This window comes from Cheilinus undulatus, linkage group 24, assembly GCF_018320785.1.
Source record: "Cheilinus undulatus linkage group 24, ASM1832078v1, whole genome shotgun sequence".
NCBI lineage: Eukaryota > Metazoa > Chordata > Actinopteri > Labriformes > Labridae > Cheilinus > Cheilinus undulatus.
In genome coordinates this window covers 4,531,554-4,555,528 of record NC_054888.1, presented here as the reverse complement: position 1 = coordinate 4,555,528, position 23,975 = coordinate 4,531,554, and the positions used below count along the sequence as shown (strand labels likewise).

At 40.3% G+C, this 23,975-nt stretch overlaps 1 protein-coding gene across 1 annotated transcript in view; it reads right to left on the bottom strand.

Annotated features, from left to right (window-relative positions):
• The window catches only part of LOC121506313 (semaphorin-5B-like), a 54,371-nt gene extending 37,485 nt beyond the window's left edge, over positions 1-16,886 (bottom strand). Inside the window, exon 1 of the mRNA XM_041782062.1 lies at positions 16,800-16,886. The gene's annotated coding sequence lies outside the window, so the exon portion shown is untranslated. The remainder of the gene's footprint in view (positions 1-16,799) is intronic.
• Positions 16,887-23,975: the final 7,089 nt, after the last annotated feature.

Genomic DNA, 23,975 nt, shown 5'->3' with positions numbered 1-23,975 from the left:
ATCAAAAAATTAGAGGTAAAATTGCAACATAAAAAAAGAGACGAGGGATTATCTGTCCAGGGAAAGTATGGAAACGGGTAGGACGGCTAGCAACCAAACTGTACACGAGGACATGGAGGCTTTTCAAACCAGGCCACGCCAAATGAAATGGCAGGGCCCCTGAAAAACCCAGAGAATGGGCCCACCCTAGTTGTGATTTATTGCTGATGACAATATTTGTGTGTTGGATCAGTAGCATCCTTGCTAACAGTGACTTCATGTTTGAGATGAAAAGTGTGTCAAGCTATTATTGGGATCTGTTGTTCAAATTTTCAATTTGTGGTATTTTTAAACCACTTTTTCCATCCATTATTGCCACATCTAATTGCCACTCTAACCCATTTTTGATGCTTTTAAAAACTTTTTTGCCAACCTTGGCTGCCATTTTTGCTGCTTTTCGCCCATTTTGCACCACTTTTTTCCAGTTATGTACAGTTTCTTCCCCTTTTTAAACCCATTTCTGACACTTTTATTTTCTTTTTTCCCCCTTAAGTCCATATTTGCAATTTTCCCCTTCTTGCCCATTTCTGCAACTTCTTTTTGCAAAATGTCCCTACTTTAGCCATCTCCTGACATTTTTTGCCCAATGTTTGCCACTTGTCACCAATTTTTCCACATCCTGCCAAATTTTTTTTCTTCTTTTTTTGGCAGTTTTTTGCTTATTGTCAGAAAAAAGGCGTCAGTTCTCAGGACACCTGTTTTCCTGACACCTGGCGACCTGTTTCTTGATGCCTTTTTTTCCTAAGGCCTGAAGCTTTATCATATTTCGCCTAACACCTCACTCTGCCCTGGGAATGTCCTAAAATGTACACCGAACAGCAGTTTCAAACAATGGATCAATGAGGGGATCCCCTAAGACTGTTCAATATCCACTAAGAAAGGTTTGAACTCTTTTTAACAACTTGCATGAACCTATAATTCAGAGTAGCAGGATTTCTACGATTAAGAATGTACTTTGATAAACGGAGGATGAGGAGGATGAGGTGTGTCTGATCATGATTTTTGTTGATGTAGTTTGTCTCCAGAATCTACTCTTGTTTCCAGCTTGATGGGTCTGTCCACAATGTTTGTCAAAGTGAGATGGGAGAAAGATGCTGACATTAAACTGATTGGAGAGGAAAATGTAAAATACAGTCAACCACATCAAACCTTTGGAGGGGAAAACATTTGGAAAAGCATTTTAAAGTCTAACTACAACAAAACAATTCTGAGCACAGTCAATGCTGGACAATGTGAGGTAATTTATTTGCAAGTCAAGCTGCAGTTAAATTTGGGATTGCCCTGTTATTCTTCCTACTGGGTGGATATTATGACCTCTATATTTAGAAAATGTGCCAACTGGACTTTAGAAACAAGACAAATATTTATTACCACTAGCTGGTAGCAGAAAGCAAATCACCAGAAAATGGCTGAAACAAGAACCAACAATCACTCAATGGAAGGAAATATTTCAGGACATTTACAAAATGGACCAACTGACATTCTCTCTAAGGTATGCAACCAAAAAGGGCAAAAATACATAAAAAATAATGTAACCTGAAGTGATGCCTTTGTTCATCATCTCCAATAATGCTGCTGCTAATACCAGCAAGGCCAGCTTGCCTTTACGGATGAGCATTACTGCTTCATACAGGTCAGCGGGTTTAAGAAGAGAGTTTCATTTGGAGGCTGACGTCCCTCCTGAAAAGTTAGCAAAGCTACATCCATTTCTAGTGAAGCACTGCAAACAGTTGAAGGCTTTTTTGTTTGTACTTGAACCATTTATCAGTGCAATGTTATCATTATGCAATGTTTGTTTTGGCTTTAAGTACTGAGGATAGTTGAGCAATGTTGAGTTGCACCAATAAATTGAAAGATATTCTAGCTTATGAGTGTGTTTTTATTCTTTAACGTTAACAACATGCTTTCTCTGATGGTGCAATTAAGAAAAAAAAATTAAATTAAAAAATAACAACAAAGAATATACCAACTTTTTAAGTTTGTGCACTGTGTTTTGGAATTGAAAGATGCTTTGCTCATTGTTGTTCCTGTTTGGTTTGATCTGCGCTGCTTGAATTGACATATTTTTGGCATCAGTCTCCATAGAAAACAGACTAAATGTATATCTTGAGTGTAATGTTTCTCCTGGCACGTGATGGTAAAGTGATGGTAACGGGTGCTGTGGAAATGCAAAGACTAAAATGGAACTAAACTTAAAAAGTAAGGCAATTTGTGTTTGGTACATTATTTCTTTGTTGTAACATTGCTTTTTGGTAATAAATCTCAAACCGTTGGAAAGCCTGTTTATTACCCTTTTAAATGATGCCACATTTGTAAGGATCATGCATTTGTGGGATGAGCAGCAGAGCTGAGTATGTGGGTTGCTATTGAGTCTTGTTTTGGGCTTCTGGTACCCCCAGGTGCTACCAATCAGGTGCCTGATTGGCAGCACCTATGAGCATGGGACCTGCTACAGTGGTCAGTAGATGTCGGCTTCAAGAATCGGCATGCCATGTTTGACTGATCTGGATAGGGCCCATCGGTTGGGCAACTTCAAGCTGGTGTTCAGCAAAACCAAGTTGCGGCATTGTTTGGAGTGAACCCTAGTACCATTTCCAAACTGAAAGCCAAGTTCCATATAATGGGGAACGTCAGAGACAGGCATATAAGTGGGCATCCCAAGAAGACAACACCCCAAGAATACTGTTTTCTCACCCTGTCAGCAAGAACTCTATCCTCCAAGATTGACAACACTTGCCCCCACAGAGCAGGGTTTATCAGAGACTATAGGTATAAAATTTATTGCCAAGAAGCATCGCTACAACAAAGAAATAATGTACCAAACACAAATTGCCTTACTTTTTGTTTGAAGTTTATTTGCTTTGGAGTAGAGCCCTGTGCGGGACTGTTTTCTTCATCCCGCTCCTGCCCGCTTCCGCTGAATTTCTGACCATTACCACCCGCTCCCGCAACATGTGTGTTACACTCTCGTCCGCATGCACAAAACCCTGAGAATTCATGTCCGCACAATAATAGAAATGCATTGATTTAGTGTCTTTCTCCCGCAGGAGAAAACACATCATTTTATCGGCTATTAATAGAGATTGATGGGCAGTGCTTAATTTGTAAATCTTCAGGTCCCAAAACGCAGACCAGGTGTTGTTCCAGCAGTAAAGGGTAAACAAAAATGTCACAGAATACATCAAAAACGGAAAAAAACAGTGCCTTGTGCAAAAACGAGCCAAGAAGATCATGTGACTGCAAACAGTCTATTAATCTAAATGATAAAAAAAAAAGAAGCAGCCGCAAAAAAGCACGTCCAGTCGCCCATCGATGGAAAGCATCTCTCTCCCTCACTCTGAGTGGCACCTGTCAGTCAAATCTGCCGTGTTTCAGCACCAAGGACAGCTCATTTAGCCACTCTCAGCATAAATATTACTAAACTTTCAAAAACACGCTTATTCAGTTAAAATAATTATTTATGAAACTGTACTTGTCACGTCATTTAGTATTCAGTAGATATTAATCTGTTATTCAATCATAGCTTGTCTGCAAAAACAGAACTTGTCAGACTTGCCTTGTTTTTTTTTTCTGTTGTAAAGACCTTGTTTGAGCTTCTTTGCTACATCATCTGTTGACTCCATCATCCTGTTACTAGGCTACATCCCGATCCTGCAGTGTTTTTTTTAGCCGCCCGTTCCCATCCGCAGCAAAGTTCAAACCGCCAGGACCCGGCGGGACCCAATCCTAATGCAGCCCTCTACTTTGGAGTGAGCTTTGCATGCAGATTAAGGATATTTTAAGATTACGTTCTGGTTCTTTTGTCTTTATTGGCCAGGACAGCTGAAGAGAGTCAGGATACATGTGGAGAGAGAGTGGGGGAAGACATGCACCAAGCATGAACCAGAGCACAGAAATAATCCTGCAACTGAGCTAGACATGGAATCTGATGGTTACTGTCCTCATTCATATCGTACACTTCACGCATTGTCTCCCCTTGAGTTTCAGAAAGTTGCAGAGCGCTGAGTTGCAAGAAGTTACACCTCATCTCATCCCATATTTTTGGTTGGAACTGGGTTTTGAAAATCTGTCATTTTTCAAAAACAAGAACTTTGAGTGAACTTGCACCAATCAGAGGGATTATGTTGCAGCCATTACAGCCCATTTCACTGCTGCAGGATGAAGCAATCTACTGGAGCCATTCCAAAACTTCTCATCGCTAACAGACGCTTAGATCCCAAAATATGTAAAACAGGCTCTTTGTTGTAAAAACAAAAGAATTCCCCTTTAAGTACGCTTGATTAAATTGAGATAAACCCTCTTTGCTGAGGTGATATATGACAGAAAAATTAATTGCAAGTAATTATTTCCTCATTGGGAAGCTCTGTAATTTGTTTTTCCATGGCACTGGGAAGAAAAGGAGTGCGTAGAGCGTCTGACCTGTGTGGATCAGCCTCTTGTCTGAACTCTCTTGTTCTTGGATTTTATCCAAATATCATTAAAAGAAACACTGAACCCCCTCCAAAAAAACCCATCCTGATCAACCTCAGGTTCTAAACAAAACAGCAGCTGCTCCTGGAGGAAGAAAATCCCTGAAATGTCTCTCATTCTCAGACAGAAGCGGTTCAAACTGAGCCTTTCACCTTTAAAGAGCAGTGATATGAATTTCAGAGCAAGTCAGCTCATGCAGATCAGAGTAAACGTGCACTGAGAGGGCATCCAGAGTCTCTCCATCAAAATATTCAGGGAGGACCATTTCCGAGGCTGTTCTCAGCTCCTTCCTACCAGGGTGAATGGCCTCTCTGTGCGACCTGCCAACTATCTGCCAATGGCTGCTCTCTTTTACAAGTGAATGGACTGAGTTTAGCCACAGTTAAAAAGACACACTAACGTGCCATGGCCACGCCACAATGGCCGCTCGGGTAATTTGCCAAACCTAATGATGCCGGTTTGGCCCCGGCGAGAGGAGGTAGAGAGTGAGAATCCTAAAGAGGCTCACAGCTGCAACGATGCCTCTCTATCTGTCTCTTATTCTTCCGTCTCTCTGCTCGGCTATCATCATCTCTGTTTCTGTCTTATCCTGGAGACAACACAATGAGGAGAAATACTTTAAAGAATTCAATCTGCACATCCTAAAAATGTCCTTCAAATAAGCCTTCTTCTCCTAGAAAAAAACATCTCCTGCATATATTTTGATCTTCAACTTTGCCTGAAGCATGATGAAATTTTCAATTAACCTGCTCAGCATAAGACAGCAGACCAACACTGAAAAAGAGAACACATTTAGAGTAAGGCTGGGCAACTAATCGCAAATTAGATTAAATCGCAATATGGCCTGCAACAATATTCCAATCACAGACAGTGCAATATTTCTTTAACCTGAAATGTGTCAAAATACCAGATACAGTTTTTTGCAGTAGATGTTTTATGCTCTACATCAGTGTTAGTCAACCCTGCTCAACCAAATGGCCAAATTGTTGAAAAACACCTTTGCAAGAGCCACAAACTAAGTGGTGAAAAGTGGCAAAAAAAAGCTTGAAATTAGTGGTGGGACTCGATTAAAAAGATTAATCTAATTAATTAGAGGCTTTATAATTAATTAATCTCAATTAATCACATATCGATATTTGACACAAGAAGCAACATTTTTCAATTGAAATGGATTTTGGTCTGTGACTGAACCAATGAATAGACACATAAATGAGCTTAAACAACAAAATCGTGTTGAATTTCATCACTGAGTTTTAACATAAAGTGCAATATAAATAAGGATTATTATGATTGCATTGTTTGAAATTTTCTTTCTGCATGGCAGTTCATAATTTGGGTCAGACAACGCTAACTGTAGCACCGCTTCTAGCCCCTTATATCTTCTACCACCAAGAGTGGTCGACAGTCCACTTCAATCCATTTTGCCAGTGAGTTTGTTCATTTGTCAGTCGTGGACTCGCTCATTTTGGCTCTGAACCCAGTCATCTTGTCGAGTGTGGATTGGCGACACTGCCTGCTTGAACTAGGAACGTTGTCTGTGCTAGCTGCAGCATGTTTGGCATTGAGGTGGCAGCAGAGGCTAGAAGAGCTCCGGTGATAGGCAAATTCTTTCTTGCACAATTTGCACACAACTGTGCTTTTATCCAGGTGTCCATCTGGTAGTTTTTTAAAACTAAATTTTCCGCCCATCAAACCCAGCAATGACTTCTCATCGGTTTCCATGGTGTTTGTCGTTTGTGTCCTGTGCATCAGTATTACGGGTATACCGGGAACTCGTGCAATGAGAAACGTTTCGTACTGTTTGGAGTGTAAAAATAAATTGAGATTAAATACGTTATTTTTTTATCCCGTTATTTTTTCTGTAATTAATTAATCTTAATTAACGTGATAAAGTCCAGGCCCTACTTGAAATAGCAATAAAAATAAGTTAAAGGTGGCAAATTGGTCAAAAGGCAGTAAAAATGTGTGAAAAGAGGCGAAAATTGGGAGAAAACATGGAAAATGGTCAGAAAGTAGCAAAATTGGTCCAAAAGTGGCAAAACAATGAGTGAAAAGTGACTAAAATAAGCAAAAAGCAATCACGAGTAGTAAAAATGGGCAGAAAAATAGGAAACAAGTGGTATGCAATGGCAAAGGGTAGCTTAAGTGGGCAAAAAGTGGCCAAAAAATGGTGAAAAAAAGAGCAAAAATGGGAAAAAGTGGCAAAAAGAAGAAGCAAAAATTTGGGAAAACAGGAAACAAGTGGTATTTAATGGCAAAAGGTAGGTTAAGTGGGCAAAAAGTGGCAGAAATGGTGAAAAAGGGAAAAAAATTGGATCTAAGTGAAATAAATGGGGAAAAAGTGGCAAGAGAAGTTGCAAAATGGACCAAAAAAAGGAATAGGGGTATTTAATGGCAAAAGGTAGCTTAAATAGGTGAGAAGTGGCAAAAATGGTGAAAATGGCCATCAAGTTTTTTGAGGTTTTCTGGGGGAATAATATTTCAGATTCAGACATAAAAGAGCCACAAATCATCACAAACAAGCCACATGTTAAGTATCACTGCTCTACACTATATGCAAACAGAGTTTCTTTTGTGGATTTTTATTTTATTACAAAAATACTACTTTTCTCTCTCATGTATGTGTTTTTCTTACTCAAAACAAGAATACCAAGTAAAGATCATTCCTTCAATATAACAATTGATATTAAATTTTCCATATGAATCAAACTCGCTCTTCTTGTTTTAAAGTTATTTATTCCTGTTTTTATTTATCTTATATAGTGCTCTTTTAATAAAGAGTGATTTATTGCTTATGTTTGTTAAACAACACATAGGATAGGGAACCTAAAAATAATCGCACAATAAATCACTATCACAATACTGGGAAAAATAATCACAATTAGATTCATTTTGCAAATTGTTCAGCCCTAATTTAGAACTACAAGGGACATGTATGTTGTTAAAGACTTGGTTTAGCTCAACATCAGAGCCAAAGGAGAGAGAAAATTTCATCCATGTTTCTCACGTTGCCAAAAAAGTTATTCCATAATTTGCTCGTTTGCTGCTTTCACATAAGCTCAAGTTGACGCAGACGATTTCTGGATGGAACGTTTAAGTTTTGAAAAACACATTTCATAAGTTGCATTGGGAGTATCTTTAGCAAAAAATGCAATGAAATATTGTATAAGGTAAAAGTTTTATATTGAAGTATGTTCAAATGAATGTTGAAAATTACATTTACTTTTTAAAATACTAAATGTTGAATTAAGCTTAATCAAATTTTCTTAAAGCAACAATCCTATTTCACATTTTAACAAGTAGGTCAGATTAGGAGCAGACCCTGGTTCAGCACTTTGCTGCATCAGCCTCGGTCCTGTACTGCTTTGGCCTTCCAATGGCCATCGTCCCCATGCCCCATCTCTCCAGGTATCCCAGCTACCCTCTCCATGATGCACAGGAGCATCCCCAGCAGCTGAACCAGGCCTACTGGTCCTGGGCACCCAGTATGTGGTGAGCTTGATCAGGCCCAAGGAAATGTAGCAGCACGCCAGCATTAGACGCACGGTCATGCTGACAATCCCCAAAGATGCGTTGAATTGGTCAATGTCCAGGCCTCACAAGAGTAAGTCAGAAAGGACCAATGCTCTAGGAACTACACGGTGCCAGATCCACCCGGCCTGTTTGATGGCCACGTCTGGCCCATGTATTTGAAACACAAGAACATCAATGTCCTGACTTTGGTCTGCATGCCCAGAATGCCACACGGTCTTGCTCAGCAAAGCCATCACCCAATGTACAAGTCCAAGTCTGCAGTTGATCTCTGCCTCATAGTCAGCAGATTTATGGATTACACTGCCACAACAGGTGATCTGCTCTACAACTTCTAGGCTCTCACGTCGACACAAACTTGATGGACATATCCAAGGTGTCCCAGAATGCCTGGATCCTTTATTTTTTTATTTTTTTTTTGCCAAGGAGATGTGCATTACCAACACATCAGCCTCCTCACTCAGCAAACTAAGAGCCCCCAAAAGACATACAGTCTTCAAGAGTATCACAGCATCATCAGCAAAGTTCAGATCAGTGATCTGGACATCGCCAAATGGTTCTACGCAGTTCACTGCCCCTGTTACCTGCCCCACTACCCAGCCATGCAGGTACTGATTTGTACATTCAGAGGAAATATGGGCTGTTTGGAAATGATGATCAATAAACATATTCTTTATTTAGCACAAATTTTCCTTGATTTTTCTTTATTTAAGTTCCTTCCATGAAGTGAACTCTGCTCTGCAGCCACGTGCTTCCCTGTCACATGACTTCTGCTGGTTTCAGGAACACAAACCCTAAAAAAACTTCTTAGTTTCTTTTGGTGATGTGTGACTCCAAAGCACAGTTTTTCTTCAATTGAAAGAGGCTTAAAATACATGATACATTTAATTAGAAAAGGATTCATGAAAGAGATAGGAGGCAGAGACATATGAAGACGCGTCTCTGTGAGCTCTGCTTAGACTGAACACTATGTAAATATTCCTCCTCTCCTTTTTGTCTTTCCCGGTGCAAACTTGTCTCTAAAGTGCCAAGTCCCTCTAATTAGTTGTGTTTTTTTTAACTCACAGCCACTCAAAATGCCTAAAAGTCAAAGCCGAAGCCAATGCCGGACGCCTCAGGTTCACTCAAAGTGGATCTGGCCACGGAAGAGGGGTCAGGGTCTGATCTATCATGGCTACCATAAAGCAATCAGAATAGAGTGTGCTAGCCAAGATCATCTCATCTGAGAAGAAAATAGATAAATAGATAAATAGATAACTTGGTGAGTGACTTAAGGACAGAAATCCTAAATGTGCCCTTACAGTTTATGAGGGTTGTTGAAGAAGTGCGGAAAGAAAACGCCACATTCTCAACCCGCATCGATGACCTCGAGGAGGAAGCTAATGACCATGCTAACCAGGTTGTAGCACTTGAAGCTACAGTTATTATGCTGTCTACTCAAGTCAGGAGAGAGCCGTGGCTGAATTGTCGAAGGAAACACTGGCCCTCGACTATACACCGACACTTGACCTGGCACACAGGAGCCTGCATCTGGGGCCGAAGGACGGGGATGCTCCGAGGCCAATAATTGTCAAGTTCCACTACTTTCAGGAGAAAGTGGATGTTCTTCGAAAGGCCATGAGTGCAGGTCCCATCACCTACAAAGGCAAGCATTTCTACATATACCCAGATTACTCGGCCGCCGTCAGAAAAAAAAAAAGAGCAGCATTCACCGAGGTGAGAGGATTGCTTTGCCGGTGTACGGGCGTGAAATATGGCTTCCTTTATCCAGCCACACTGAGGATCACGACCCCAGCTGGCGAGCGGATATCTTTCAAAGACCCGATCAAGGCCAAACACCACATCAAGACCAACCTACGCCATAAGAAGAGTTCTGGAGCTGATGTGGGCACTGCAGGCACAAAAGAAAAGAGAAGACACAGGCCCTGAGATATTGCTTACACATACAAAATTAAGCAGGAAAATGCATGCTATTATTGTCATGGTGGTATCAGCAGATATGAACATTTCTGCAGATATTTACAGCCAATATATTACTGTGTTATGTTACTGTGTTATCAATGACATTTTTTCCATAAAGGAGGCTAGACTACGATCAGTTGAAAATAGATCTTTGATTATTAAAAACTCTAAAAGTAAGTTTACTTTTTAATAAGGGGACGAAAAAGAGACTAAAGTGTAAGTGCTGGACTTTTGGATAGTCAAAATCCACGATATTTCTCCAGTGTGGGTATAATGCAACCAGAAGCAATGCATGTCAGTACTTTCTTCAGTATGTTTTAAAGTGACGAAAGTATTGATATAGCATTATTATGAGCGTTTCACTTTTAAATTTACTTTTACACATTGCTAATAAAATCAATTCAAAGGCATAAATATTGTGACTAGAAATAAAAACTTAAATACGAGGACTTTTTATTGACCAAACTGGACTTCAATGTTTCAGTTTTCATCAATTAAAACGGTCCTGAAACTTTAGAGGGTGAAAATAGCTGTAACTAGAACTGATTAACGGTTGAATCTAAAAACTATATTCAAAATAGATGCCAAAGTAACAATGTAGCCGTTTAAATCATATATCAGCTTTAAATTTCAACAGATATACAACTGCAACATCAGGAGGCCCAGTGTGAGCCCTGAACATTCAAAATGAAGCCCCAAACATAAAACAACCTCCAGACTTTCCCTGTCCCTCTCTCAGCTCCGGTTCACATGGACACTTGGCGTTCCTTATAATAAAAATGGTGATAACATATCAGGATCAGCTAAAATGAGTTTGGAAATATCGACATATTGAATATCAGGTGGTATCTGATATCTAATAAAATACAGCCCGGTTAATTCTTCAGAGTTCAATCTTTGCCATTACTACAGCACTGTGAGCACCACATATTAGTGCATAAACACTCCTCTCAGACGCTCACAGGCTGCTTTTATGCCAGTTCCTGGCCCTTTTGGCACTTTGAAAATGAGTGGATTATGTTGGAGCTGGAACTAACAAATATTGATCATCTGTTGATTAGACTGCAAAAAAGAAGAGAGACATCAGAGGAGATGGTAAGCACGACTGCTGAATCTGCTCAGAAAGGGGACATAGATGAGAAAATGCACGTCTGATGTTTTCAGATGTCAGTGAGTGGATTTGATGAGTTTTATCGCCATCTAACGCTGTTTATCTCACAGCAGAGTAGGCATAATTTGTCTGTAGGCATTACTCAGACTGGCTACCAATCACCAACCCCTCTATAAAGGGTTCAGCACTATGCCAAACTACAGTGTAGATTTGACTGAAGATGATTCAGGCTTATCTTTATAGATACAGGCAATAAGGCTGAGGGTTCAACAAAAATTAAACAATCCAGGGCCTTGTGGTTAGGTTGCACCCTATTTTTGGGAGCTAGTCTTTGAAGCTGGCAGCCAAGGTTTAAGCACATCAACCCCACTCTCTATCCTGATTTCCTTCACTCTCCAAATTTACTTCTTCATGTTTAACATATCTATTCTTTTAAGACTTTTTGTATGTTTTTTCTCTCATATCTTGTGATATAGGAGGGCTTTAAAAAGGTATGGAACTTTATAATACAACTTACGATTTAGAAATGGGTTATACTGAAAGGTATTGAAAATTTTGACAGTTTTAGAAGAGTTGTCAAGACTGAGGCCACAAATCTTGCAAAAAATTTGAAGCATTGTCAAAAAATTTTACACTAAGAATTTGTTGGCAATCAAAATCAAACCTATCCTGTCAATATGCAGACCATTTTCTGTTTTTCAGCTTGTTTGGCTTTAGCTCTGCCCCAGAGCGCCCCTAAAATAGATGAATTTAGCCTCCAGTAACAGATACTGCAAGATTGACATGTAGCAAGAACAAAAAGTGCAATCTAAGTCAAAGATCGAAAAACTGGCACATGATTAAAACTGGAAATATTCCCATGCCCAGGCTAGAAATCATCATGAAATGTTTTTGAATATCAATATTTTTATGAACTCATGCAAGACAGAGACAATGAGATTGAAGCCAAAGGCTGCAGAAATAAAATTTGTCATATATTTAAATGCATGCAAAAATAACCTCTAAAAATCAAACAATTGTAACTCCCTTATAGCTGTCTCCAACCTTTATTCTCTGCTGCAGGACCTCCTGCTGTCATATGACAACATTTTGGGTCAGACTCTGACTGTGAGATCTGGGTCAAAGCTCCAGAAAGAAAAAGGGTCCAAGATTGTTCCCAGTGTCACAAATGAAGTCACGTGTTTAACTTTGAATGTCCACAAGGATGATTTTATAATGAGAAAGTCAAAGAAAACTCATAACATTTGGCCTTAAAATGAAGAAAAGACACTGGCAGAATGGACGATATGTTTGTAAGGAATCAATTATAGTTTAAGAGTGTTTATGTAATGTTTTCAACCACTCAAGGATGTCTAGTTAATGGTAAAATAAAGTTATTAGGTTCAAGTTCATGCAATCTTAATCCTTATTTGCAGACAACAAATTAGGGGTTTTATTTCCTGTGAGCTCACTAAGGATCCATACTTAAAGCATCTTTTAACTCTAGACTTTTCAATTTCTACAACAATACTAAATCCTCTGCTATTGCCCTGGAGAATGTCCTTAAAAATCCAGCCCCTGCTGCAGCCAGAAGCATATTTTGATAGATGAATACGATGCCAGGAATGTGACTATTATATTCCTGTAATGGCTTAAAATACCATAAAACAGAAAAATCTGCAAAACATTTTAAGTCAGTGATGCTATTACTCTTCTTAGTGATCAGTTTGGGAGAAAAGGAAAAAATAAGGGCAAATTTAATGTTATCTTGGGAACCTGCTGTGTAGTTAATATCATTCTCTGAATAGGGGAAAACATGAGGCAACATGTGGCTTTAGCTCGTTCAGTTTTAAAGTTCCATTGATGATTGGCATAATGGTCAGGCTTAAGAGAGGGCAACTTAGTTTGTTGTTTGGGCAACTTTCACAGCTTTTTGAAAAGCAAAAAACTACATTACACATGAACTATCCAAGTCCCCTGTGGTGCATTGTAGGCATTTTCAAATAAGTGATAAAGAGTGTTCCAAACAGGAATAGCTTAAGTGTTGACTGAGGACCAGAGGTGGAAAAAGTACACAACTATTGAACGCAAATAAACATTCAGTTACTCTTGTTAGAATTTACTTAAGTTAAATGGCTGGTCTTTAATCCCCTGGAAATCTGTGGCAAGGTGGGTCTCCTGGCAAGAAAAAATCAGAGAATCACCTTCATGGAAAGTCAATGCACACTAATGAAGAATACGCAGTCAACGGTGAGAACTCCAGCTCAGTGGATAGCTTCATTCATGGTGCAAATGTGCCTCATATTAAAAACAACAACAATCTATCAGAAACATGAGCAAAACAATCCCAGCAGGCATCGGATGTTTTTCGATGTGATGTGGAGTTGTTCTCTCGCTGTGAGTTACTGTGTAGTTCAGTTCTGTAGTGGTAAAAGAAGTGATTTCAAAATCTGCTCAAAAAAATACAAGCCCCTAAAAAGCGTGAAATAAAGCTTACTTTGATCATTTTAGTTGTGAGGTAAGTCACGGAAGTGTAAAGTATGGTTATAGGCATCTTATGTCCTATTCATACGGGATAAGTATTACCTATGGACCTCTGGTAATTTGTGAATTCCCCCCTGACATCAGTGTTTGGTGTGGTGCATTCATACGGGATGAATAAAGTTTATAATGTACTCACATTTATGAAGGAAAACATAAGAGTGCTGCATAGCTGCTGCTGTGATGAAAATGCACAATTTTTATTGCCAAAATTCAAACAAAAAAGATGCAGATCACGTTCTGCAGGTTTTCTTCATGTGTCCTATACAAAGAGTTAACCTCATGTTACACATGTTAAAACCTCTCCTGTTACTTTTAACAGCAACACTTTTCAAATCATAAATTGTGTTATACATTAATTACACAGCTAAATAAAACTGATATGCGATCAAACACTTGTAAGAGGAAGAGCTGTGCGAATGAAGAAAGCAGCAGTGTGTGCGCACATTTGGACATAAGCGTTTAAATAAATATGAAAATAAAGCCATTTTTACACAGATGCTGAAATTAACACTGAGATATGATGGGGAATTTGCCCTGGAATTTTTGCTCCACAAATCACAGACATGGTCGATTAAAAACTCAGACATCCTGTGAGATTATTACAAACTACCTGAGGTCCCTAGGTATTACTAGTCCCATGTGAATAGGGCAGTATACTAGGATGGTAAAAGATGTTTCTAATAAATTACTCCTGGGGGAGGGAAAGATGAATTATTTAGAACAAATTTATTTGTTTAATTACTCTGTATAACTGAGTTAGTTATTTTACATGTTGGGTTTACTTGAAATTAGTGGTGGGAAAAATGGCTCTTTTCAGTGATCCGGATCATTTGACTCAGCTCAACACGGAGAGCCGGCACTTCATTCGGGTACCAGTTTGGCTTCGTTTGACCTGCCAAAATTAGCAATGTCATGACATAATTGATATTTGGGTATTTTACTTCAACTATGCTCATATTTTCAAACGATGAAAATATGATGAAAATATCAAAATGTACTGTACCCCCAAAACTACAGGTGCACCGATTGCAATTTTCTGGCCGATCACCGATCTTTAAAAAGCCTGACCTGCTAATTCTGATTTTGGCCGATACCAAATTTTTTTTTATAACTGACAGCATACACCTTCAACGTTCCAATCTTATTTTATGGAAAAACATTGAACAATACCCCAGAAACAATACAAACTTGTTTTTTTTAACTGCACATGAGATAATTCTCTCAAATATAAATGAAAAGTTTAGAGCATTGCTGTCCAAACTACTAAATTATATCAGTTCCTTTAGTCTTTCATTTTTCCCATTTTAGTAGGTAGAGGTACATATGAAACCGATCTTATCCACAGATCTTATCTAAGTATCAGCCGATCACTGATCCCCCAAAATTAAGGAAATCGGTGCCGATTCCGATTTTGGCCGATCGATCAGTGCACCTCTACCCAAAACACTGCAGGTCAGATGAAATCTGCTCCCTGGCTGGGCTGTGTGACATGAAACATTAATGTTAGGCCATTTATCATGAGTCCTTAATGTGTGGTGTGTCTGTAGAGTAGTGTTGAGATTAGATCATCCTTACTGATCTATCGAATAACATGCAGATACAAACATAAGCATATGTTAATACAATAACAATAGTAGTAATACAGGGGTTTTCAAAATTGTTACGCTGAGGGCCACATACTGAAATATATAAGAATGGTGGGGCCGCTTTTGTATACTGAACCTTAGTAAATCCAATCTAATATAGGTTAAACATTCATAGTGATTGTGAGTCCTCACAAGGCTAGTTAGTGGTTCCTAGGCAAATAGCCAACCAATTCAAGGACTCTGGGGAGGCCCATCGATTTTAGAGGGCCCTGCTTGGCCCTGGCTACCACAGACTATGCACCTGGAATGCTATTGGTGCTGCCATTTTCTGATCAATTAGGGTTATTGAGGTATTGTTTTTACTTTGGTTGCCAATATGTTTTTACCCTTTACAGTGTCATCTTAGTTTAGTCACAAATTTTAAAAACACATTGAAAAAATTCTTCATGTCAAAATGTTTGTTTACAGAATTAGCACGGTAGCACTGCCTCCTGTTGAAAAGAAGAAGTACAATACAGTGAAGCTAATGCTCCATGTTTTAACGTGGGCCATGTTTCACTATATTTTTTTAATTTGCTATGGGTCAATCATAAGTGGATCACAGGCCCCATTTGGCCATTGTTTAGACATCCCTGTGAAAGAGCCGGCTCTTTGAACCGATTTGTTCTTGAGCGACCCATCACTATTTGATCAGAAGCAGTTTGTAGAAAATATGTAAAGTAATGTAAACAACGACTAGTTTTGATCAATGTACTCAAAAAATCTAAGTTAATCTTCCTACAGTTTCTTCATTCTTGAACAACAGGAACTTGATCATATTTTAACCTCTAAGCTGCTGCAAGAAAGAGAGGAGAGAGCATGGAAATGCTCCCAATGCTTCTGTGTTTTAGAGTGTGTGCACGAGTGTGCCCGCATTTTTAGGGCTTCAAAACAAGAGATAAGGGTGTTTAAGGCGCCATGATATCAAAAATTATTTACTGCATCTGTATTTCACTTAAATTGTTTAAGTCTAAACAATTGGAGCAACCCTCATAGGAACAAAAAGCCAAACTTTGAGACCAAAGACTAAATACCCACATTTCTGCAAGAATAGCTAATTACAAAAGCATAAACTACAAAATGTTAGAAAGCAATGATTTCAGCCTGGTTAAGCGACGAAAAAATTTACAAAAAACGGAGATACTGCAAGAAAGAACTGTTATAAATATCAAAGTTGAAGACTTTTTAAAAGTAAAAAAGAGGAAACACTCATCAAGACAAAAATTCTGGATGAAACCCAAGGTTTTCAGAGCCAGTCTCCCCTCTGATTTTCTCTCTCATATCACCCTCACCCTATATTAGCTCTCACAGCTCATTTCACTGTGCCCTGTTGGTGTCTATTCACACCAAAGCAGGCTCGGAAGTGAGAGAATAGAGGCGAGGATGGAATTAAAAAGAAAGGAGGTGATGAAGGTTTAAGGTCATCAGACGAGACGAGAGCACAAGAAGAGGACAAACAGACACGGAAACGGGCAGAAAAGATGGCACAAAAGAGTCAGAAAGTGCTCGAAAGGAGACAAACAGCACATCAAACTTACTTTTCCACCATCACCAAAGCGATGATCCAGGATTCAGCTCTCTACAGCTTCACATGGTGGGAGAGGGAGAGAGGACGGAGAAGCTGTTACACATCGGCACACAGTGGCACGCTGACCGGAGTGTGTGAAGGACGGTGGGGGGTGTGAGGCGGGACGGAGCAAAGCGGCGTGAAGGAGGGAGGAGGGAGCAGAGCGTTCCTGTTTGTGCAGAGCAAACTTTGTTCTGTGAATAGCCGGGACGTCGGCACTCAGTGAGCGTGTCTGTACTTTTATGTTTTGAGAGACACGGCTCTGAAATTGAGAAAAAAATTAGTTCATTCAGGCTGTTTTGTCCTCTGAATGGTCTTACAGGCACGGAGCGGTTCTTTACTTTTGTCTCAGAAGTGCAGATGCCGGGGTTTTAATGGCCAGTAGGGGGAGACACTGATAACCAGAAAAATACAACTGTTCAAGAGTCAATGAGAAAATGTAAATTCCTATCAGCTGATCTATTTCCTTAGTTAACCTTTTGTTGTATGCCCCAATTTGGCTCTTAACCACTGATTTTTATGTTTCACCTCTCTTTCATCTCCTTTGATCATTTGAAATGCCTCCCTTAACACTAGAGCTGCCAATGGGTAAAATTTACCCTAGGCTGTTTTTAATTTTATCTTACTTGATGTGTACAAATTGAAAGACTGTCTTTGCCTTTTCCTAAACGTTTGTTTCATAGCAGCAAGTGTCAAAATAATCTTTTTTCCATAAACCCAAATTTTGTTAATGGACATCTAGAACCACCATGCAGGTCAAATTTACCCCATGAGAAAGCCTTGATTTTCCCACTGGTTTATTTCACACCAGCAATAAATAGATGGGGCAATGGAAATACCTTCTCTCTGTTGTAGCAATGCCTAATCAGAAGTCGATAGATCAACCTTCAACATGGATATAACAGGGAAAAAAATACTTTTACCACTGTTAAATGTCAAAAGGTAATCTCAGTGCTTTTTAATGAAGAAGAATCCAGTGATGAGGAAGTTTTGGGATTAGCAATCAGTCCAAAGATGATTTTCAATGTCAGTGGTTAACTAACAGTCCTTGATCAGTGCTATTCTTAAAAATCAAGGCACTTTAATGACAGGTAAATTTGACCCATTTGGCTGTTTTGGTATCTAGAGATCCACGGTGGTTCTAGTGTAAATGAATATTTAGTTATCTCTTATTTACTGTTCTAATTGTACTTATTGTTGGAGAACAGCCTCCAGTAAGGCCTTCAGTTGTAAGTTTAGTACTTTGTATTAAACAGTAACTGAAAGTTTTACAAAAATACCTGTAGAAAGGCCTTTAGGTTTTTTTTTTAAGTACTACATTTTGTAGAAGTACCTTTACTTTCACAAAAGGAAACCCTTTATTTTTTTCAGAAAATAGTCAGTCAATTTGAAAGAGCCAGCTCTGCCTCAGGGCCCAGTGGAGTGCCCTATAAGGTGTTCAAGCGCTGTCCAGTGCTGCTCAGAATCCTCTGGAAGATGTTGAGAGATGATGCTGGCTCATGTGACTAATGTGGACCAATGAAGGCAGTCAGAGGGTGTCTGGATTTTCAAGGAGAAGAACTTGAGAAGCTAGAGCATTTCAGATCCACCCCATTTCTCAGTGTGGAGGGAAAGATCGTCTTTAGGGTCCTATGCAGAAGGATGACAGGCTCTTAAAGAACAAGCAGTCTTGTAGTACTCGAGTCCTGGACTCAGACTCAAGTCCGACTTGAGTACTGATTTGGAGGACTCGTGACTCGGCTTAGACTCGAGGTTTGGTGACTCGACTACAACACTGAGAACAAGTACATTGATGCAGCTGAAGAAGGGAGGCATCCTAGGGATGTCAGAGTAAGTGAGTAAGTAAGTCAATTTTATTTGTATAGCACCTTTCACAGAACAATGTCACAAAGTGCTTCACAACAGTTAAAATGAAAATACAACAAAAAACAACAGCAAAGCATCAAAAATATGAAAAACCATGGAACAATTGCACATATCAAGATCAATGTTATAGATGTTTAAAAGCCAATCTGAAAAGATGTGTCTTAAGCTCCTTTTTAAAAACCTCTGCCAAAGCAGATGAGTGTAACTGGAGAGGAAGAGAGTTCCAGAGAGTAGGCACCAAATATTCAAAAGCACAGTAGCCTTTAGTTTTTAAATGCACTCGGGGAACAACAAGTAAACCCTGGTCAGAAGACCTGAGTGATCGACTGGGGATGTAGAGATGGAGCAGGTCTAGCATGTAATTGGGCGCCTGCCCATGAAGGTCTTTCTACGTAAACAAGGATTTTAAAATGAATTAATAATTGGGAGCCAATGTAAGGAAAATAAAATCGGAGTGATGTGAGCTGTTCTAGTGGACTGAGTCAGTAATCTTGCAGCAGCGTTTTGAACCATTGGATCCGATTAAGGGTTGATTAATTCAAGCAGGTGAAGTTACAATAGTCAAGCCAGGAGGATATAAAAGCATGAATCAGCATTTATAACTCAGCTTGAGACACAACAGATTTCAATTTAGAGATGTCTCTTAAGTGAAAGAAACAAGAACAGGTCGGTGACTTGATATGTTCATCAAAAAGCATTAGCAAGTGTTCCCCGAGATTTTTACATTTTTTTTCTTGAGGAGGAAGAAAGAGATCCAAAACATTTCTAAACTTGAGAAGAGAAGTTCTCTGAGGCAATAATGAGAATCTCAGTTTTATCAGTATTTAGCTGAATAAAGTTATTACTCATCCAATTATTAATGGCGGACAAACACTCAAGCAACATAATAATTTTATCATTTTCAGTGGGTCTGAAAGACATACACAATTGGATGTCATCAGCGTACAAGTGGTATGACACTCCTTTGAATCCACTGATGAGTTCACTCTACAACAATGAAAAGGCTTTCTGAAAACCACTGCTAGTCCTCCTCCTCGACCTGAGAGCCCAGGAGAGCAGATAAAATTGCTATTGGTGGACACAGTTCAATCAGGAGTGTAAAATCGTTCAGAAACATAAAATCCAAGCCTTTGGCAGTGAAATAACTGTTCAGGATAAAAGACTTACTTACAACAGAACGAGCATTCACCAAAGTCATCCTAATGGCCACAGGGCCTTTTGCTCTGACAAGCAGAAGCCCTAGTCAAGGGGCGCAGGTGTTGGAGGACTGGCCCGACCACAGCTGAACGCTGTGCACGGTGCATGCGCGAAACACCATCAGTGATTATAGCCTGAACGTGATGATGAACCTGGGCAGGGGGAACTTCCAGTGATGGCCGAGAGAGGGGGCTATTATGAGAAATTGTGGTCTGGGAGGACGTAGGAGAGGCAGAGGGACATGATTGGGAGTGTGTGTGTGGGAGTGACAGGTAAACAGTCAATCACATGTGAAAGTCTGAACGACGTGCTGTATGTTAGCGGCTAACATTTTAGCACCCATACTGTTCAGATGGAGGCCGTCTCTCCTGAAAAAAGGCTATCTTTCCCAGAACAGGTCAAAATTTGAGACATGGAGGGGGGATGGGGCCAGAGATGAAGACTGACTTCCCACAAGAAGCAAGGAACTTCAGGAGATTTTCAAAGTCAGATTTCGTCATCTCAGACTGCTGGAAGGAAGTGTTGTTTGTTCCAACGTGGACTATATCTCTTTCAATGGAGGAGGAGAGTGACGGCAGTAAATCCTGGAGTTGTTTAAGGATGCAGTTAACCGTGGCACCAGGAAAACAGTGTGTGACAACATTAAAAAATTGCACATTTTTGATGATGGAATCACCGATGAGCAGTGTGGAGGGAGAGAAAAGTAGCTGAGGGGATGCAGGCTGTGCCATGCTCAGTGACGGCACAGCAGCAGGTGGAGAAGCCACTTTCTTATCCAAGGAGAGAGCCATTGCCGCAGGACAGCCAGAGGAGTGGGTGACCCGCTGCCTCTGCAGTGCTTGCGTGAAGTTTGGCAGGGAACGGCGCGATGTGCGAGCCCTCCACCCAGGTACATGCTCCGAGGTGGCGGCCAGGTAAGGCGGTGAGTTGATAGGAGGGGAGTGAGCAGGTTCCTGCTGTGGATTACCGGCCAGTGGAGGGAAATTAAAGGTGTCAAACCTGTTCTGCAGCTGGACTGGACAGGACCCCGGGTTACTGAAGGAGATGGTCCTGTTCTTCTTTTTATGATCGCCAACAAGAACCCATGGCACCTTTTGTGATGGTGTGGAGCTTACTGGAGCTTTAGGTCTAGCCCTGAGCCAAAGCCAGCAATCCCCGGGAGTAGGCCCGGAGCAGGACCAGCTGGGGCGGTAGCAGCAGCAGTAGTAGCAGGAGTAGCAGCTGCCCGAGCATGGGAGGTAGATCCTGAAGCCGCAGCCTGGAACAACAAGCTGTGTCATCCATTCCATCGGCACTGGCGGTTGTCGAAGCAGGACCAAACAAGATAGTGTCCAAGTGCTTTTCTGCCTCCTGGATTTTGTACAGATTTGAAACTCTCTGCTCCAACTCAAGGACCTTTTCACTGAGGCTGCTAACAGTTCAGGCAGCTCAGCAGTGGGGTGAGTAGAGTCATGTTTCTTAACTCACAATCCAGTGACTTGGTGCTTGAAATCACACAAGCAATAAGTAATATACTCCAAGACAAACAGAGTATGAAAAAGTCGGAGTTAAAAAAATCTTCCAATCGGCTAAAGCAGTACTTTAAAGGCCAGAGTAAGCCAGCGTTTTTTGCAGGCTGACACGCCGAAAGCAGGAAAACCTCCAGGGGGCCTGGAGCACACAGTGGTCACTCAGCTGATCAGGGAAGCATGAGACCCCTCTCTGGGATCCTCTGGAGGAAAATAGGCTGAGCATTGACACTGCTCCAGACAGCCATGATTAAAAGATGTTGATGCTCTGCTGAAGTTGTCTGCGTACATACCTCACACAAATTCCCTCACATATTTTTTGTCTTTCATATGGAGTGGCATGGGGGTTCCAGACAATATCCAGACAACACCACACTTCTGGGCCTCCTCATGGACAATCATTCACTCCAGGAATATCACAACTCAATCCTGCACCATCTGAATCTGAATCTTAAAGGTCACATATTTTAACATTTTAAGACAAGTTTATATTCAGAGGTCCCCAAAGCATGTCTGTGAAGTTTGGTCCTGTGAAAAGACTTCAGTACTGGATTACTGCATGTCTCTGTTTCAGTCCAGCTCAGAACAGGCTGTTCCTGTGTCTGTAGCTTTTAATGTCAATGAGCTGCCTAGCCCCACCCCTGACCACACCCCTCTCAGGAAATGGATGTGGCTTTATGGATGTGGCTTTCCTGATCCTCCTCTCAGCTGAAAGCTGAGGGCAGTACTTTCTTCCATGCAGGGAGGGCCATCCAAACCTGGGGGCGGGACTAACTCCCCACATGACATCATGAGGGGAAAACCTGAAAACTACTTGTTTCAGCACACATTTTCTGAAGGGGGGGGGGGGGGGGGGGTTGTGAACAGGCCAGGGGAACAAATTTTTGTTAGAAAAGCCTGAAAAAGTGTTTGCATAATATGTGACCTTTAAGGCGGTGGTTCCCTGTGCAATGATAGTCGTTATAAAGAAAGAGCTACACTCCATCCTTTTTCCACATTCTACTTGAGTGAGATGGGCTTTTCAGTGTAAGTCGTATACATTTATGTTTTGATGTGTATGGTGAGGGGTGGGAGATGGTGGCAGCTTGGAAGTATTTTTATTCCCTTGGGGGGCCTGGCAGAAAAAAGTTTGGGAACCACCGCATAGAGTAGTAAACTCTAAATGTTAGAGGCCTTTCTAGAAGCGGTTATGGACAGAAGAGTAATCAGTCTCTATCAGTTTACATAAAGGCACACTAAAGAGTAGGTGACTGAGGTGAGTACGTAATGATTCAGAGGAAAAACAAGCCACAGTGCCGGTCGATCAGCTGCAGTATCATCAATGTGCAAATGAACAAAGAGCAGAAGTCAACAACAAATGTCATTAACTCAGACAAACATTTAGTTTAGCTAAACAAAGAAATCACATCCATCCTCCAGAGCTCACCTGTGTTTATCAGCTTTGAAAGTCACTTTGTTTATGCTCAGTCTGATTCAGTGACATAAGACTGAATTCTAAAAGTTACATATTTCGATACAGCCTAGTGCAGTCAAAGCAGCATCCCCTTAGCCACTCTGTGATGGTTTTTTTGAAGGGGGGTAGAGAACACTGATTGTCATTGGTTTTTCATTTGAATCATGACACCTTCTAGAGTATTTTAGGCAGTTTCTGAGGCAGATACCAATCATTTACAAGACTTCACAACTCTAGTGAAAAGCTAGAGCGTATAAAAAGATTCTGGTTTGATTTCATCCTTGGAGAGCCTGTAACAAAACAGACAGAATATGTTCAATCTGGGCTCTCCGTCAGTGCTAGCTAACCTAGAATAGTTAAAATGTGGATTAAACCATAGATGAAGATTTGGCTGTAAAGAATAGAACAGGACCATTTAATCCAGAAGAGAAAGACTAAGTAGCACCAAGCAAATACTAACCCATCTAACCCATTTAAATACAAATTTCTGGTCAAATTTACCATTATGGTGTGGACAAACTCTCTGTAGACGAACAGGAATAATAAAACAGCATTTGATGTGTTAATGGACACTGGTGAGAGAAGTCAAAAGAAGTCACCTATGCAGAAATTTGTGCCACCAGTAGATCAGATATGGGGCAAGAACCACAGGATAGTAGGGAACATGAGCCCAGCAGAGCACCAGAAACAAATAAAACTTCCAAGCCTTATTCTCAAGGTGGCCAGGGGCATGAAGGTCAGCAAAATCATGGCCCATTGTAAAGTTAATCAGTGATAACCACATTTTACATCCAACCTGAATAATAACAACCCATATCAAAGCACAAAGTTGAATTTGATTTATGAGAAAGTACAGGAGATTATTCTACTAATTATCTGTAGGTAAATCTTACTGACAAAATATGAGGAAAAGAGAGAAAATGGTTGCATTACAGGACATGGACACACAAAGCTTAAAAGAGTTTTTGAAAGTCTCTTAAAAATGGATGTAATACATGTGTTGGTGTGTTTTAACACATTTCATTTATAAAATGCTTTTTGGAAGTGCTTACATTGATTTTTTCTTTACAATATTTTTTACTTTAACACCCAAATATAATCAGGTGGCTAAAATGTGTTTAAG